The sequence below is a fragment of the Miscanthus floridulus genome, chromosome 9 (genome assembly GCF_019320115.1).
Source record: "Miscanthus floridulus cultivar M001 chromosome 9, ASM1932011v1, whole genome shotgun sequence".
Classification (NCBI taxonomy): domain Eukaryota; kingdom Viridiplantae; phylum Streptophyta; class Magnoliopsida; order Poales; family Poaceae; genus Miscanthus; species Miscanthus floridulus.
The window spans coordinates 54,297,537-54,313,371 of NC_089588.1; the positions used below are offsets into that span (position 1 = coordinate 54,297,537).

Consider the following 15,835-nt stretch of genomic DNA (forward strand, 5'->3'; position numbering starts at 1 on the left):
GACCAAATAGTTGACTTTACCTCGAGGTGCGAAACCCTCTGCTTCCTTGATGCGTACTTCAGCTACCATCAAATCACGATGAAAGAGTCTAACCAGCTCGTGACGTCTTTCATCACCCCTTCGGATCGTTCTGCTACGTCTCAATGCTGTTCGATCTGAAGAACGCTGGGGCTACATACCGGCACTGTATGCTCAAATGCTTTGGGGACCTCATCGGGCGGATCATTGATGCCTACATTGATGACATCGTGGTTAAGTCTAGGCGGGCTGACCATCTCGTTGCCGATCTTGAGCAAACTTTTTTGAAACTCTGAGCGAATGGCATCAAACTCAATCCTGAGAAATGTGTTTTCGGGGTCCCGAGGGGCATGCTACTCGGCTTGATCGTCTTTGAGCATGGCATCGAAGCCAACCCAGAGAAGATCTCAGCCATCATGAGGATGGGCCTGATTTAGAACATAAAGGGGGTCCAATGAATCACAGGGTGCCTCGCCGCCCTCAACCGATTCACCTCATGCCTCGATGAATGAGGTCTCCCCCTTTATCGACTCTTGAAGAAAGCCAACTACTTCAAGTGGACATCCAAGGCCCAGGAGGCACTTGACATGGTCAAACTACTTCTAACAAGGCCCCCGATCCTAGTTCCTCCAAGCGACGGAGAATCCCTCCTGCTATACATAGCGGCCACCACGCAAGTGGTCAGCGCCGCCCTGGTAGTAGAGCGAGAGGAAGAGGGGCATGCCCTCAAGGTGCAGTGCCCTATGTACTTCATCAGTGAGGTACTATCCGACTCTAAGACCCGCTACTCCCAAATCCAGAAGCTCCAATACACCGTCCTCATCACCAAGAGGAAGCTACGCCACTACTTCGAGTCACACCACATGACGGTCATGACGTCATTCCCCCTCAGCGAGGTCATCAGAGCCAGGATACCATGGGAAGAACCGCAAAGTGGGTGCTCGAGTTGATGGATCAAGGCATCACGTATGCCACCCGAACGATGATCAAGTCCCAGGTGTTGGCTGACTTCATCACAGAGTGGACCAAGGTCCAAACACCATCGACGGTCATCGATCAAGAGTACTGGATGATGTACTTTGATGGATTGCTGATGAAGAAGGGCGCCGGCGTGGGGCTGGTCTTCGTATCACCCCTCGGGGTCCACATGAGGTACATGGTTCGTCTCCATTTCCCCTCATCAAATAATGTGGCCGAATATGAAGCACTCATCAATGGTGTACACATCACCATCGAGTTGGGCATCCAATGCCTTGACATCTGGGGCAACTCTCAGCTGGTCATCAACCAAGTCATGAAGGAGTCGAGCTGCCACAACACCAAGATGGCTACGTACTGCCAAGAAGTCTGAAGGCTGGAGGACAAATTCAACGGCCTCGAACTCAATCACATCCCAAGGCGCCTCAACGAGGTGGCCGATGCGCTTGCAAAAGCCCACCTGATCTAGCCCTAGGGGCTAACCGACTAGTGGCTCCATCTAGCCCTGAGGTCATGGAGCTTGAAGAGGATCCAACGACTCTACCTTGACTACCTCCTCCATGACACGCTACCGATGGACAAGACAGAAGCTCGACGACTCGCGCGTCACGCCAAGTCCTTCGTTCTTGTAGAGGGCAAACTCTATAAACGAAGCCACACCGGGATTCTGCAACTCTGTATCCCTATTGAACAGGGGAAGCTTCTACTGAGCGATATCCACGGTGGAGTCTGCGGTCACCATGCTACACCTAGAACCTTAGTTGGGAATGCATTTCGATAGAGCTTCTACTGGCCCACAGCAGTAGCCGACACCGAGTAGATTGTACGCACCTATGAAGGGTGCTAGTACTATGCTCGGCAAACTCACCTCCCAGCCCAGGCACTCCAGATGATCCCCATCATGTGGCCCTTCATGGTCTGGGGGCTCGATCTAGTTGGGCCTATCAAGAAGGCGCTCGGGGGTTACACCCACTTACTTGTCACCATAGATAAGTTCACAAAATGGATCAAAGCTTGGACGATCTCCGTGATCAAATCTAAGCAAGCCGTGCTGTTCTTCCTTGACATCATCCATCGCTTTGGAGTACCAAACTCCTTCATCACGAACAATGGCACACAGTTTACCGGCAAGAAATTCCTTTCATTTTGTGATGAACAACACATCCGGGTCGATTGGGCCGCCGTCGCACACCCCTGAATGAACAGGCAGGTCGAGCGCTCAAACGACATGCTCCTACAGGGCCTCAAGCCTAGGATCTTCAACCGGTTGAACAAGTTCAGTGCACGCTAGGTCACCGAGCTCCCTGTGGTGCTTTGGAGCCCGAGGACAACTCTCAGCCAGGCCACCGGCTACACGCCTTTCTTCATGGTCTACGGTTCTAAGGCCGTCCTCCCAACCGACCTCAACTATGGTGCACCAAGAATCAGAGCATATAACGAATAGGGAGCCGAGGAATCCCACGAAGACACCATGGACCAGCTAGACGAAGCTCGTGATGTCGCCCTCCTCTGTTCGGCCAAGTATCGGTAGGTGCGGTGATGGTACCACAGCCGATGGGTATGGGACCGAGCCTTCAACGTCGAGGACCTAGTTCTCCACCTCGTGCAGAGCAACAAGGACCGTCACAAGCTCTCCCCGCCCTAGGAGGGACCATACGTCATCGCGAAAGTACTCTGGTCAGGTGCCTACAACTTGAAAACCATCGATGGCGAGGTCTTCACCAACTCCTAGAACATCAAGCAGCTACGTCGTTTTTATCCTTAAATAAATGCATACTTTTTCTTATTAGTTTTTGCCTTAAAAAACCCGATCTTTAGTGACATTCGACCCCTACAAATTGCGAGGGGTCGGACCTCACTCGGGCTGATATAAGTAATTTATCTTACAAACACTCTCTATGTCATCTTGCAAACATTCTCTATTTTTCCCTCTTTTCTCATGGTAAGTCCTAAAGGCTCGAATTTCTGGAACAAAATCTGAGTATAACTGGTAACCTACGCCCCAGTGGCTACGGCCTCCTTGCTCACCAGCGTAATCAGAATTGTTTCACCCACACTCCAAGTTTTTTGCGACCTTAACTATGGGAAGGGTTGGAAGGCACCAAAACCTCTTTTACAAAAAGAGGGAGAAGAGCTAAAAAAGCTGTTTGCCGTAATGAAATTTAAGAACTTGTTCATTTTTTGCACAAATTCATCGCTTACAAAGTAATTTCATCATGAAAAGGAATGATGTATTCATAAATACAAAAAACTGTTCACGCAGGGGCTCCCCCATAACTTATCCGATTACAGTTTCTGACCAGTTCTACTATGAGCACTACTACGGTCGCCGCGCCATGCTGTCCATCGGTGACGTCCTACCACTCCGAGGGATCCCAAAGGGTGCCATCATCTGCAATGTCGAGCACCATGTCGGTGACCATGGCTCCTTTGCCGGAGCGTCTAGGGACTACGCCATCATGATCAGTCGCAACCCTAACAATGGCACCTCCGCTAGGGCATCTAGGGGCTCCACCATCATGATCAGCCACAACCTTGATAATGGCACCTTTGCTGGGGCGTCCAGGGACTACACCATCGTGATTAGCCACAACCCTAACAATGGTGTCTGGATGGGGGGTGTTTCCTACCAAAGAAAGGCCGCCATGGCTGATGGATATCTCTGACATCTCACCTAGCTTCATGAATAGGCCGATCTGAGCGGCCACAAGGGTGAAGCCCCCCACCGACACTGTTCTAGGTGGCTTCCCCACCAACAAGATTTGCTCGGAGAAGATTCACCGAAAGAGCTTCCCGTATGGCTCCATCCCGACGAAGGCCTCACGAATGACGGCAAAACCAACGACACTCAGCACTCTCCAATGCACCTCCTCCTTCGGCGGAAGCGGTCCCTTCTTGGCAAAGGCGGCCGACACCATCTCATCTACGTTGGATGACCTCTAGCTCGACATCGCGCTCTAGATTCATGAGCAGATCAGTGAGTTTTTCTCTCCCTGGCATTACCCTCTCTCACTTCAGAGCCGCTGCGACGCATGAACGCATTCGGTGAGAAGGAAGAAGGAGAGGAGGTTGCAGCTTAGGAATAGGTGAAGGAATGGGGACAAGAACCCCCTCCCTCCCCCTATTTAAAGAGGAGATACAACTACAGAGGAAAGGCGAAAGGTTAGGACGAAAAACCCTCTCTCTTCCCCTATTCAATGCAGATGGGAAATCGATGCTGACGGAAATTCGAGAGGACGCGCCTAGACCGATGGGACATGCTCTCATCAATGGGACATCGCCTGGTCATATAGGACGTTGCCTGGGTAGGGCCCACCACTACCATGCGCTGGGCGCGAGAATCAGGGCTCACCCGCATGCAGACGACTCTCTGCTTCCCCAGGTAGGAACGTGGAACGACCCGACGATTGAACCCCCATCTAGGGGGCCCAACGGGCCTCCAGGGTCGATTGGATAGCCTAGGTAGAATGATGAATGAACGACCACTGAAACATAAGCACCTCTGTTCACTTACTTTGCGTGTTAGTTTCATTATCGAGCTTCCAACCCCAGCAATGGCAGGGGAACAGACATCGCTCGAGGGCTACCGAGAGTGTCTACTTGTTTGGACATCCTCATCACTTGACCCCTCCTTACGCTTAAAAACTGGAGACATGGTGTATGGGTGCAAAACTTTGAGTAAAACTAGATGAACCGCTAGACCCTACGCCCTGACGGCTATGGTGTTTTTGTTCACCAGCATAATCGAATTCACAATTCCCCACACCCCAAGCTTTAGCATCTGCCTTCCCGAGAAGGGTTCGGAGGGGTCCGCCTACAGAATCTCCTTCAAAGAGAAGCTACCAGGTCACCTAAAATCAATTAAATGGCTCGGATCGCCACCGAGAGACAAAAACGAAAAATTGCGATGCTCGTGTAGGTTACGCCGGATCCGTCGCAAACGTCGGACCCGAACCCCGAGCGGACATGTCCGGTAAGAGCTTCTCATCGCTCATGCCACCAAGGTAACATTACCGACCCTCGCTTTCATTTCAATTAAATCATACATTAACTCCATACATCTAAACATTGCATATGTAATCACTGCATCTCAACGTTTCGTGTCGCGTCATGAAGCGGTAGTCGCCTCATTCGATATGAGCGGCAACTAACTGAGGTTCGAAGGCCGGCCCACAAAGGGCTCGAGGCCAACTCGTGTCAAACAGAGCCAGGGGACAAAAACCGAGATGAGCCCTAGCGGCCTTGCCCGACCCCGCTCAGCAGCGGACAGGGACACCTCGACCTTTCTCGTTCGATTCTGACCTCGAGCCAAATCCACAAAATCTCCACTAAGGAGAGGCCAATGGGCCACCTGAGCCTATCGAATGACTCGGGCATCTACCGGGAGGTGGGTTAAGAAGTAGTGGAATGCCACATGAGGGCTCTACCGACCCCATCAGCGAATGATGGACCCGGATTCCACATGAACGTGCCCATTAGTGAGATCATTAAGCGCGACCCTTGAGCCATCGAGGCAAGTGTCGTTAGCTCAGCCCCTCCAATTGCAAAAGCCGAGGACAAGGTGACACGCGAAACACAGCCGACCCCCTATCAGACCCCAAGGGGCTTGGGGGCTCGAGCCGCATGATCCAAGATCGAGAGACCAAGGTTCGAAGGCTGGCCCATGAAGGGTCCAAGGCCGCCTCGTGTCAAATAAGAGCCAGGGGAGAAAAACACAGATGAGCCTCAGCGGCCTTCGCCCAATCCACATTGAGGCAGATAGGGTCATCTCAACCTTCTAGTTGAATCCAACCTCTTGCCGAGCCCATAGAATCTCCATTGAGGGGGAATCTATTGGAAGGTAGGTCAAGGAGCAACGGAATGCCACTCGGGGGCTTTGTCGACCCTATCGCAAAGCAACGGGATCGGATTTCGTTCAAACATCCCCATTAGCGAGCTCATCAAGAACATCACTCGAGCCGTCGAGGCAAGCGATGCCACCTCAACCCCTCTAGTTGCGGAAACCATGGATGGGGCGACAGTCATAAAATGAGCCAACCCTTGACCGAATCCCCGCCACACGCGGGGGCTCGGGGAAGGCAGGGCCAGCAATGAGACCAAATGCAAGGTCACTGAACGATCATCAAAATCCTAATTAAGGGGTACATGCGAATACAAGAGTAAGTTTGCTACCCTCGCTTCGGTCTCTAGTAACATCCGGCCCCAACGACCGCAAGGGGTCAGATCTCACTCGAGGGCTGATAAAGGTATAAATACCTTCCTTTTTTTGAAACAGTCATTGCATCAAACCTCTTCCTTGTGTTAAGGTTAGTGGCAAGGTTTGCAGGAGCAGATAAACGAGCATGCCTGGTAAGACTACAAAAAGCCCATGCCCTGACGACTACGGTAACTTTGCTCACTAGCATAATCAAAATTCCCCCTTTATACACCTCAGGCCCCACAGTCTTAACGAACGAAAGGGTCATATCGCATAAACCTTTTTTCTCGATTACAAAAGGGAAGAAACTAAGATCAAACGAATGAAACAAAATTGCAAAATGAAATCACAAAGCTGGTTTTGGACACAAAAGTACCAACACTTGTCCACATATTATAGATAAATGTTTATCAAACTTATGCGACTAATTACTTCCTCGGAGGGAGAACTATATCTTTTAGCCTGTCCTCTAGGTTCTGCGCAATGGGAGTCACTGCCTTCTCAATCTCATCTAGCTCGGAGTTTGCGTAGCCAGGCGCGAAGCCAAGGCTCATTGCCTCTAGGTTGATTTCTCGATCATAATGAGAGCGGGCAATGGCAAAGGCTTAGGTGATCCCAGTGTGAAAGGCATTCTCCTAAAGCTAACACACCCGCGCCGTGATATCCACGGCATGGGCCGCAAGTGAGCCAGTTTCCTCCGGCCGCGCCACCCCTAGGTCATCAAAGACCACCCGACGGCGGTGCGTAGGAGAACGTGCTCGTCACCCTTGTCCTAAAGAATCCCCCGCACCTCGACAAGCTCTGTGCCCAGCCCGGTAGAGATGCTCTCGGCCTCTAGCCTTCAGGTCATTGCGGCTCCAAGATCCACCCAGAGGGAGCTGACCACCTGATGCACCTCATCATGTTCTCGGACGGCCCAGTCATGCTCCTCACGGACCGTGCCATGCTCCGAATGAAGCCTTTCTACATTCTGGTGTAGCTCATCTCACTCCCTGTGCAGCCAGGGAATCGCCTCGGCATCCTGATTCACCCTCTACTGCAGGGCCGTGGACCTTTCCTCGGCTCTTAGCTTGAGATCCCGCTCCACCTCCGGCTTATCCAAGAGGTCGACAGCCCACTCGGCAGCCTCGACATCCTTCTAGAGCAGCTCGTCCCGCTCCTTTTGGACCTTGGCGGCCGCCTCCTCATCCTACTACACCCTCACCGACAGATCCTAGAACATCCCATGGATCTCCTCCATGTCCCGATGCGCCTCGGCTTCCTGCTGTTGGGCGGCAGCAAGCTGGGCGCTCACATCTCCATGCAGCCAAGCCTCCTCAATGAGGCGGTCCCATTCTACCTTCTGCTCATAGAGGAACCAAGATTTCTCCCGGCTACGAGCAATATGGGACCGAAAAGAAGACCAGTATCAAAAATACAAAAATAACAAAAATACATGAAGAAAGAAGAAAGCGAGAGGGAAGATCAAGCGGATACCCGGCCAGTGGGAATGATGACATCACACAGGACACCCCTGGCCTAGCTCAAGGCATCCATCATGGCCGAGAACCCAATGTCAAGACTCTCCCGCTCCATGCTCTCGGTAGCATCGTCGAGCGAGAAGAGAGTCGACATTGGGTCTTGAGGAGCCATCCACTAGAGCGGCGGCTCACCTCACGTGGGCAAGAAGCTACTCCCCAACATCAGGGTTGAGGGCAACCCCCTGCTAATCCTTTCCACCACCACCATGACGCCTAAGGACCCATCAGCCGCATCCTCCTTCGTCCGACCCACCTCGGGCGCCATCGCCCGGGCCGCCGGTGGCACAGGTTGCGCCGCTCCTTTGGACACCACCGTGGCTGCGTACGGCTATGCCTGGCTTATCACGGTCATGGCCACCTCCATTTGCAACACCAGGGGCTTGGCTTGCGGTGCCATGCCCACCATAGAGGGCACCACAAGTGCAAGTGGCGGCTCCGTCCGCTCCAACGTAGGCGGCGGAGTCACCTCCGCCGTCGTCTGCTCGGTGACCCCCAAAGGAGCTTCTTCAGCCCCTGTGCCTACTTGACCCTCCAAGGGCACAGGCACCACCATGGGCAGTGCCTGATCGACTGACGAGGCCACAACATCAACGCCGCTCTTGCTCGAAACAGGAGCGATGTTGGATGACGGCGTCCGTTCTGCCTAAAGAGCAACGCTCTTCTTGGGCGCCAACACCAAAGAATGGCCCTGTTGCAAGACTTTGCAAGAGTTAAAAGGCATAAGGTCACACTGCAAAACAGAAAAACATGAAAACAGAGGAATTGATGACTTATGCTGGCGCTGTTGGGCGGTAGGAACATTTTGGGGATGAACCCCTAGATTCCTGCTCCCACTCATCTAGGTGGGACCGTTTTGAGCCTACCCCCAGCTCTCGGGCAGAGGGTCTCGTCTCCCTTCCCTCTGAGGGCACGGCGGCGGGGCCGTCCCCCTCTGTCGGCTCCTTAGGCATGACGGTAGATCTGCCTACCCCTATCAGCTCATGGGGCGTGACAGTGGAGCCACCCCCCTCCACCGGTACCTTAGGCATGGTAGCAGATCCATCTCCCCCATCCACCAGTCCTCCGTCGACACCCCAGGTGTGGCGACAGATCCTCCTGCTCCCATCGGTCCTAAGGATGGGCTGATGGTTTGGCCCGTCTCCGCCGGCCTCATGGACTCACTTCCCTCCGCATGGAACGGGAAGGGTCCTTGCATGGACAAGTGGGTGCCTATCAGTGAATCCTCGCCCTCTAGGACATCCCACTCCACATCGGCAACTACCTCGTCAAACTCCTCCTTGTCATCATCGTCATCGTCACTGCCTATCTCCTCTCCTCGCTCCCATGCTCGCTGCTTTCATAGCATCTCCTTCCTCTTGAGCTCCCTTATCTTCCTATCCCACTCGGCCGTGGTGTGATTCGCCGTCGCCACAATCCAGTCCTTCGGCAGTGGAGCCGGGCTATCCCCGAAGATGAGTCTCTTTGGCTGGTCCTGCTATCCCGAGGTCAGCGTCAATGGGTTAGAAATTCAAGTGAAAAAGAGGCACGGGAAAGGAGAACTTATGAAGTCAATGAACCCTAGTTTCGGCCACATTGGGTGATGTCCCGGCACCGGATACACAAAATCAAGGACAATGCTAGCATTGTCCTTCAAAGGCTCCATCACCTCCTTGATGTGCGGCGCCATTTGGGAGGGGGAGTGATTCATCGACAAGCGCCATCCTTTCGAGTGATGCTCTAGGCCCCATCAGGTACAGGGGAAGCGCGTGGCTCATCAATGGCATCACCCTCCGCGTATGGTAGGTGTCGATGATCCCCAATCCCTTCATGCCCCTCTCCTGCAGAATTTGGACTATGGTGAGATGGTCCTTGATCCTCTTCTTGTCCTTGTCTGGGACACCCCACTTCCATGACCCCAGGACCTCTTTGATGATGTGCCCAGAGAACACCAGCAAGGGGGCAGCAACGTCGTCCTTGATGTAAAACCATTACGAATGCCACCCCTTGCTAGAGGTCGACAGACGCATCGATGGGTATTTGTTCACCCGATTGTTGCGGAGATGAATGCTGGCACATCCCATCGGCATGCCTAGCTCTTGCTTCCCAACCCGCTTCTTCGATAGGTTGACGGCGAAGAGATACCATCATAGGTCAAAGTGGGGACTAATCCCCAAGAAGCCCTCACACAAGGTGACGAACGTCGTAATGTGCTAGACCCCATTGGGAGTAAGGTGCTGCAACTCCACCTGGTAGTAATCCAACAGTGCCCGAAGGAACTTGTGAGCAGGTATGGCGAATCCCCGTTCATGGAAGTGAGCGAAGGACACAACATACCCTTCGGGTGGCAATAGCTTGTCCTCACTATCGGGCAGCCACCACTCCTCAGCGGCGGTCAGCGGACAAAGGAGGCCACGATGAACGAGGCCCTCCAAGCGCTGAGGGGTGATGACAGATCTGCACCCCAGCTCCATTGAAATGATTGGGAGGGGGTGGATGCGAGCTTAACGGTGGCTGCGATGCGGATGCAAGCTTGATGGCGGCTGTAATGTGGGTGTGGGAGGCTCAGGCGATTGGCGGTGGAGGTTGTATATGCAAAGGCGAGGAGGCAAAGTACGGAACATTGGGGGCGAACCCCCTGGTTTTATAGGGGAGATGGATGCGAGAAGAGCAACCAACCTGCCTAGGTCTCCGAGCCTACCACGATACGCCGCCGCATCACATCGTGGGATATGCGCCCGCGATCCCTATCCTTTCCCACCAAAATCATGCCAGATGTTTCGACTTCCCCAAGCAAACCAGGACTTTTTTCCCATAGAGGGGATATGGGTCAAAAAGCTTTTCTCTAGCCCGCCTAGGCCCAGGAGTTCAAGGGTTGGCCCAATAGTCTCGATGGTCGTCCCAACGAGGGATGGGTCCACGAGTGGCTAGAACTCAGGCACACAAGCCTCAAGGGAACCTTGATCCACGATCAAATCCCAACCGGGCTAACCTTGGACAAATCCCCATGAATGGGATACCAGGGTTTCCTTTAAACTGTCCAGCTGACAAAAAATAAATCTCACAGCCATACCCGCGAAGGGTCCAAAATTACCCCCCGGGTGATTCTATCCTAATCACCCGGGGGCTACACCCGACGGGTGCGCTCGCGTGCACCCTCTGACGAATCGAAATACCCCCTGGGCGATTCTGCCCAAATCACCTGGGGGCTCGGGGGCTACACCCGTCGGGTGCGCTCGCGCGCACCCTCTGGCAAGTCAAATCACCCCTCGGGCGATTCTCTCCGAATCACCCGGGGGCATGGGGGCTACTGTTGGGGACCTAATACCGGGGTACCCAATGAGGTGGACCTAATAAACCATCGAACAGTGATGCTTTCGGTCAGACAAGAATGCTACTATGCTTCTTGTCCGAACTACGAAAGATTGGTTCCGCCTCGCCCGACCCCCGAGGGCTAGACTCTGCCTCGCCCAACGGTAGAGGGTTGGCTCCACCCCACCCAACGTCCAGGGGCTGGCTCTGCCTCGCCCAATGTCTAAGGGCTGGCTCTCCCTTGCCCGACATCTGAGGGTGGGCTTCGCCTCGCCCGATGTCTGAGGTCTGGCTCCGCCTCGCCCGACGACTAAGGGCAGGCTCCGCCTCGCTCAACGGCTGAGGGTAGGCTCCCCCTCACCCAATGGCTGCACCCTGCTCCTTCATGATGACGAGCAAGGGTACGACAGGACATTCGAGACAACCATAGTACCGAGGACCATGCCCTACATGCTTGCAAGAAGGTACCATTAGGATACGATGGGACAGGCGCTTTAAGCCCTTTTCGACCTAACAGAGCCCGAACAGTATTGTAGGTGCTGACTTTTGTCCTACAGTGTTGTAGGCGCCGCCATCAGCCCTTGGGTGCAGATACTAACATAGGTATACGACAACCACTATAATCCAAGGAAGAACTCACATCATCTACAGTAACAGGCGTATAGTCATTTCTCCTATCTATAACTCCTGCCCCCCTTGTCTATAAAAGGGAGGGCAGGACGTCCCGCTAAGGGGATCGAATTCAGACAAAGATGAATCGATTTCACACATGGCATACAACCAAGAAACAACCAAGCTCTTGGCATCCTTTCGACCCTTCCATCAGAGACTTGGGACCTATCCCTCTTTCGACCGTTTGTACCCCCTAGTATGAACCTTTTTTGGTACTAATAACACGATCAGCAGTAAACTAGACATAGGGATATTCAGCCCGAACCAGTATAAACCTTGTATCCTTTAGTACACCATCCGAGCCTAACATGCAACAATTATAAATTTACTATTTGGTGTTTGTTCAAAACACCAACAAATACTTTTGAACTTTCAACGTCACACCTTACGTGCCTCCAAAATTTGCAGCACACAAGCACTGAGGTGTATGGATGTACCAATTTTCCCAGAGACAATGAAGGCATCAACATGGTCATCGACAACCAACCATAATGCAAGGATGACAATACCAAAACCAATTCCAGCAACAACATTGGTCAAGCTGTGCATACCCAAATATATCCTTGCTGCCAATTTAAGGTAAACCAAATCATCAGTATATTTTAGTAACTCGAGAAAAAAATTGTTGTCTTAAGAACTCTTGACTCACCAATGGCAACTAGCGTAACAAGTAAGAAAGATAGAGATAAACCCGCAGCAACTATAACACTGCCATGTTCTCCTCATGTGAGGACATAATGTAATAAATATCTGCATTGATCCGAAGCAGCATTAGCCAACTTCTCATCCTTCCCTTATCGAAATAAGAGCAGGAACATACCCCATCAAACAAACAGTGTTGAGAGCATGCGATGATGGCAGCCCATATTCCATGGCATTTTCCTTCTCATCTTCTGTAGCTGTCACTCTTCTAACAGCGATTAAACTAAAGCCTATCCTTTCAATTGTATTATGAACAGATGACAAACCTTAGAGTCGCCGAGGTAATCATAGAAAGCCATGAGGAGGGTCATCTGCCTAGCCAGCTTGTTGTGTCCACTCTACAATATATATTGTTTAAGAATTCAGAATCAAACAGAATTATTACAGAAAATAAAGAAAGCAAGGCAATCAAATCAGTGGGCCATGAGACAGAAGACATACCCAGAAGAGGAGAGGGAGGAATCCCATGTAGAAGGGCATGGAGACAATGCATGACATCACAGAGAAGAAATTGTCCAACAACTTGTGCTCCAACAACCTCTGCATTGATTCAACACTTGAGAAACACCGAAGATATGGAAATCTAAAACTAAGATACCAGAGTTTTTACAAGACAACCTTGTTTACTGCATAATTGCCAATCCGCTCAATTTAGAGTAAGAGAATGAACTGGAGCCAAGTTCATCTTAAATTAATCGATGAGTTAATTCTACCGGCCCTTGCTACAAAGTTGCAGATCCTATAATAGACATAAAGGACGCGACGGCGAAGCAAAAAGGTAGCATCAAATGTACAAATTCAACAATCCTAAAGAGAAGCAGCGTAATGCAGCTAATTTGCTCATCAGAGAAATTAGAATTTAGAAATGAGTAGAAATTACGTGACCATAGAGGAGGAGAGATGACGCGGAGGGGATCAGACCTAGAACCTAAGGATGGCCACCGTCTCGGCGTGCACCCGGCGCATGACCCACGGCTGGACAAGGGCGCGCGTCTGGCGCGTGAGGTCGTAGAAGGAGGCCGCCCACACCCACCCGGCCACCGCCGCCACCGCCGCCACCTGCCACCTGGTCAGGCCCGCACCCATGCCGGTGCCCAAACCCACGACCCACCGCTGCCACCTGGTCGTAGACGAGGGAACGAGGAGGTGTACGGCGCGTCAGGCGGAGGTGGAGGGCGGCGACTGGCGAGGAGGCGAGGAGGACACCGCGTGGCTCCGATGGCAGGCCGCCGCCGCCAAGGGCCGCTACGCCGGGATCGGCCGTCCCTGGGGCGCCACCGCTGGGGACAATCCGTGGGAACGACCTGCGATGCCACCGCGGTGGTGCACGCCTGTGGGGACGACCGGCGACGGAGGGGCCAAACCCTAGGCTGCCATTCGTGCCGCTGCGACCCGCTGCCTTGCGTCATGAGGACAAGGAAGAGGAAAAGGACAAGGGTGGCTGCCGCTGCGTGGAGGGCCGACCACCGCCAAGGTGGCCCTACGCCGTCGCCTTGCTCGCGTAGCGACTTAGGAGCGTAAGAGAGAGAGAGGGCCGACTGTGCTCCAAATATATACTTAGAGTTATTTGTAGGGGCGGCTCTAAAGACCAGTCGCCCCTACAAATGCATTTGTAGGGGTGGTTTCTGATTCAGCCGCCCCTACAAATATTTTCACATATTTTTAAATATTACTTCTGCATAGTTCTTATAAATGTGTAAATATATATATATATATAAATGTATAAATGTAATAAAAATAATTTGCTATATTTTTCCTTACACATAAAAAATTACTTGCTTATATATATAGATTTAAAAAATATATATTTAAAAATTTTAAAATTTGAATTTGTGAACTTCGAATTGAATTTTAAGACAAAAATGATCTAAAATGAAAATGTTGTAAACATCAAAGTTGTAGAACTCATCAAGATGTACAACTTATATTTTGGTCATCTTTTCATTTGACAAAATTTGAAAAGTTCAAATTTTGAATTTCAATAAATAGCAACTTCAAATGAGATTTTGAAAACTTAAATGATTTCAAATAAGAAATCCATGAACATAAAAGTTGTCGAACACATCATTATCTACAACTTTTATTTTGATCATCTTTTCATTTGATAAAATTTGAACCGTTCAAAATTTAAAATTCAATAAATGACAACTTCAAACAAGATTTTGAAACCTTAAATGATTTCAAATAAGAAAGTCATGAACATAAAAGTTGTTGAACACATTACTATCTACAACTTGTATTTTGGTCATCTTTTCATTTGACCAAATTGGAACAGTTCAAATTTTGAATTTCAATAAATGGCAACTTCAAACAAGATTTTGAAACCTTAAATAATTTCATCTACAAAAGTCATGAACACAAAAGTTGTTGAACTCATCACTATCTACAACTTTTATTTTGGTCACTTCTTTATTTATCAAAGTGTTAGTAAACATTGTTCATAAATTTACATATCACTCATAGTTTCGTGAATTATATGCGAGACATGTTGATTTGTGAACAATGTTTACTATCACTTTGTCAGATGAAGAAATAACCAAAATAAAAGTTGTAGATCTTAATGAGTTATACATCTTTGGTATTCATCACTTTTTCAGCTGAAATTATTTGGTGTTTCAAAATCTTGTTAGAACTTATCATTTTTTAAAATTAAAAAATTTGAATTGCTCAAACTTTGTCAAACGAAAAGAATGACCAAATCAACACGGTACTTGATAGTGCATGATTTTAGAAAATTTTAGGAAAAAAATCATCACATTTGGAGTTAGTATGAGGGAGAAAGACTAGTTACAAATTTTACCTAAAGATCAAAAAGAAAAACCACAACTGTTCATGATGATCAATGATGAAAAGTGTGATTTCTCCTTTTAATCTGTGGCTGAAACTTATAACTAGTTTTTCTCCCTCATGCTAACTCCAAATGTAATGTTTTTTTAAATTTTTTCTAAAATCCTGCTCTATCATTTTAGTCTGGTCATCTATCTTTGTCACTAATTTTGGACAATTCAAATTTTGAATTTCAGAAAATGACAACGTCAAACCTGATTTTCAACCACTAAATGATTTCAGCTGTAAAGGTGATAAACATAAAAGTTATTGAACACATCACTATCTACAATTTTTATTTTGGTCATCCTTTTATTTGACAAAATTTGAACAGTTCAAATTTTGAATTTCAATAAATGGCAACTTCAAACAAGATTTTAAAACCTTAAATGATTTCAGCTACAAAAGTTACACTAGTAGAGAACAGACCTTTGATCCTCGGCCAAAATGGGCTCTAGTCCCGGAATTTTTTGCCCCTGGGACTAGAAATACCTTTAGTCCCGGTTGGTGGCTCCAACCGGGACTAAAGGTCCCTGCCCAACGGCTACTGCGCCAAACAGAGGTGGCAGGGACCTTTAGTCCCGGTTGGAGCCACCAACCGGGACTAAAGGTATACTTTTACTCCCGGTTGGTG

The 15,835-nt window shown here is 50.0% G+C and overlaps 1 pseudogene; it reads right to left on the reverse strand.

Moving 5' to 3' along the window:
- Positions 1–13,461, reverse strand: part of LOC136479930 (lipid phosphate phosphatase delta-like) — a 36,082-nt pseudogene extending 22,621 nt beyond the window's left edge.
- Positions 13,462–15,835: the final 2,374 nt, after the last annotated feature.